General features: G+C 47.6%; 1 pseudogene across 1 annotated transcript; it reads left to right on the top strand.

The window, feature by feature from the left end:
• The first annotated feature begins 1,717 nt into the window (after window positions 1-1,717).
• On the top strand, window positions 1,718-3,313 carry LOC310772176 (bone morphogenetic protein 7 pseudogene; annotated as a pseudogene). Its single transcript has 2 exons — window positions 1,718-2,135; window positions 3,264-3,313. The product of its transcript is annotated as a bone morphogenetic protein 7 pseudogene (transcript).
• The last annotated feature ends 202 nt before the right edge of the window (window positions 3,314-3,515 follow it).

Raw genomic sequence — 3,515 nt, 5'->3', positions numbered from 1 at the left:
CAGTCTGCTCTCGACTCCATGGGGGTTGGGGGAAAAGTAGGGGGGGTTGGGGGGGGGGGGGGGGGGGGGGGGGGTGGGGGGTGGGTTGGGGGGTGGGGGGGGGGGTGGTGGGGGGGGGGGGGGGTGGGGGGGGGTCTGGTGGTATCAGTCAGCTCTCTGTCTGGCCTGTCTGCTCTCTGTCTTTGCACCAGTCTGCTCTGTGTCTGTGCACCAGTCTGCTCTCTGTCTGTGCACCAGTCTGCTCTCTGTCTGTGCACCAGTCTGCTCTCTGTCTGTGCACCAGTCTGGCTCTGTGTCTGTGCACCAGTCTGCTCTCCTGTCTGTGCACCAGTCTGCTCTGTGTCTGTGCACCAGTCTGCTCTCTGTCTGTGCACCAGTCTGCTCTCTGTCTGTGCACCGGCGCTGCCTGCCTCACACAACATGGACGTCTTGACATATGCAGAGTGGGGAGGGGGGCGGTTTGAGATGGCGCAATACTGCCTCTTTGACATCAGTGACAGCTGACTTCACATTTGATAGCCAAAGACAAAAGGTGTATGTCGAGTGCACCTGCAGATCACATGGGCAACTATTATAGTGGCATTTGCTACTGCATGTTGCAACCTCTCCCTCCGTATTCAAGCATTTCGCCGACACAGAGGCAAATAATTGCCCTGTGATTTACCTCCTAGGAGGCAAATAATGACCATCTGATATGAACAGGCTGTTCTTTTCATAAGCACACTAGCACTGACAGGACTATTGTCACAGTCGGCACATCTGTTATGATTGAATCCACACAAGGCATACAGGTATAGACAGCACTGCACCTGGACATATAATTGTTGGAAATTATTAGCAAAATATGCTTTTATCATAAACGGAAGTGTCATAATCCCGCTTGTACACACACATCTACAGCCTCAAGCTCCAACTGGTAACGGCCAACTTAGCTCTATTTCCAAGTCTGAAAAGGGCTCATTACTCAGCTTTCTCTCTCTCATCCACCCCCCCCCCCCCCCACACACACACACACACACACACACACACACAATCTCCTTCACAGCACTCAATTCAGTTTGCTTTATTGGCATCAATGTAACAAAATACAAAATACAATATTGCCAAAGCAAGTACAGTGATAATGATAAAAAAATAAAATACAATGGTAAAAATAATAAAATCATTGAAATAGAACAAAACAATGGAGACTTGCTATCTGTGTGTGTGTGTGTGTGTGTGTGTGTGTGTGTGTGTGTGTGTGTGTGTGTGTGTGTGTGTGTGTGTGTGTGTGTGTGTGTGTGTGTGTGTGTGTGTGCGCGCGTGTGTTTGTGAAAGACTGGAAGTGAGCTCTCTCTCTCTCTCTCTCTCTCTCTCCTCTCTCTCTCTCTCTCTCTCTCTCTCTCTCTCTCTCTCCTGCTCCTCCCAGCACACAGCACATCCTCATAACTTGTTCGTTTCGCATACAGTGAAACGCGTCTCCTCGCAGCCTCCCGGCAGCAGTTGCGTGCTGCACTCGACTGTTCGTAGCTGTTGGGTTGGAGCTTGTGGATGTGGACGGAGGTCCGCGACCGAAATCCACTCATAGATATAAAAAAAAGAGGACATTCGAGGTGAATTGATGCTTCATTCGGGAGCACTTCCCTCAACATGAGGGTCCGTCACTGATATTGAACACGCCATTTGCTAAAAGTTCAATATCCATTCCCCAAAGTTTCGGCGGAGAGATTTGGCGCAATTACGCACGGCGTTTACCATGGCACCCGTTTTGGATAGACGCGCTCCTGCGTTGCTCCTGGTATGGGGCTACTGCGTCCTGGCGGATACCGTCTTTACGAACTTTACTTTGGACAACGAGGTCCATTCCAGTTTCATCCACCGTCGGCTGAAGAGCCAGGAGCGAAGGGAGATGCAAAGGGAGATCCTGTCGATCCTCGGGCTGCCGCACCGGCCGCGACCCAGCCTCCACGGAAAGCACAACGCTGCCCCGATGTTCATGCTGGACCTGTACAATGCCATGTCCACAGAGGGGGACGAGGACAGATACTCCTACCCCTACAAGCCCGTCTTCACCACCCAGGGGCCCCCGATAGCCAGCCTGCAGGACAACAACTTCTTGAACGATGCAGATATGGTCATGAGCTTTGTCAATTTAGGTAGGCTTTGTTATTCTGTTGCCCCTCTTTACGAACAATAAACTGTTGTAATCCGAAAATACACGTTAGAAGAATATCTTGTGCAAATATCACACAGCAAAACAAGTCCATGTAAGATTATTACAGGGATATTATTATCAGTGATGCCAAAGGAGATAAAGGTCACTAAAGTCACTATTGTGTACCACAGACACAGTGAGCCCCAATATGATTTGGAGAAAATTGTAATTCACCATAAGATAAATGACACCATAAAGCATGATAAGGTTACACTAATATAACTATTGGCAACCACAGACACAACAGTAGTCCATAGAGGACATGATATGATTGGCTTACATTAAAGGTGTAAGTGATATATATATATATATATATATATATATATATATATTATTTATTTATTTATTTATATAATTATATAGATATAGATAGGCCTATAGATATTGATATAGATAAACAGCCATCAATGATATAGTGTTTGGTCAGTAACTTAGGAAGGCCAGTCCCTCCGCTCTGCAGTAAACAGAAAATACAATTGTGGAATCCTCTCTCCTGATTGGATCAAAGTGGGATGGGATCCTCTCTCCTGATTGGATCAAAGTGGGATGGGATCCTCTCTCCTGATTGGATGAAAGTGGGATGAGATCCCAGAAAATGTATTTTCTGTGCTGCAGAGCAGAGGAGCCATGCTACTGACCAAACACTATCAGTGATAGCTGTCAGAAAGTAGAGCTATTTAACACTTTATTTATTTATGTATTTTTTATTTTAATACTAACTTACAGCACCTTACAGCACTTCACGTTCACGACATTTGTGTTTTGTAGTTTCTGGGGCTGTTTTCAAACGAGATGAGGGGAAATGATTCAGAGATATCACATAGTTACCCACTGGTCTCTAGGACCCAGCATGGGCTCTCCAGTCACAAAACATCTCGGCTATTTTGTCAAAGGTGAAGAGAGACGAGTGTGACGTGACGTGACGTGGTCTTGTGAACGTTTTGGAGTGGTGCACCTCCACATGGCATGCACACACGCACAATAACCATGTTTACATCCACTGGCTGCTGTTATCATGCAGATAATACCCAGGACCTGTCACATTCCAGCGTCGCTCTCTGTTAAACAGCTGTGCACCAGGCTAATGTTCAGGTGCTGGAGCTGTGGAGGATGGCCTAGGTCCAGTGTCCCCTCTCTGTTAAACAGCTGTGCACCAGGCTAATGTTCAGGTGCTGGAGCTGTGAAGGATGGCCTAGGTCCAGTGTCCCTCTCTGGTAAACAGCTGTGCACCAGGCTAATGTTCAGGTGCTGGAGCTGTGGAGGATGGCCTAGGTCCAGCGTCGCTCTCTGTTAAACAGCTGTGCACCAGGCTAATGTTCAG

The sequence above is a fragment of the Poromitra crassiceps genome, assembly GCF_964638095.1.
Source record: "Poromitra crassiceps genome assembly, contig: HAP1_SCAFFOLD_2177, whole genome shotgun sequence".
NCBI lineage: Eukaryota > Metazoa > Chordata > Actinopteri > Beryciformes > Melamphaidae > Poromitra > Poromitra crassiceps.
This window is presented reverse-complemented; position numbering and strand designations above follow the sequence as displayed.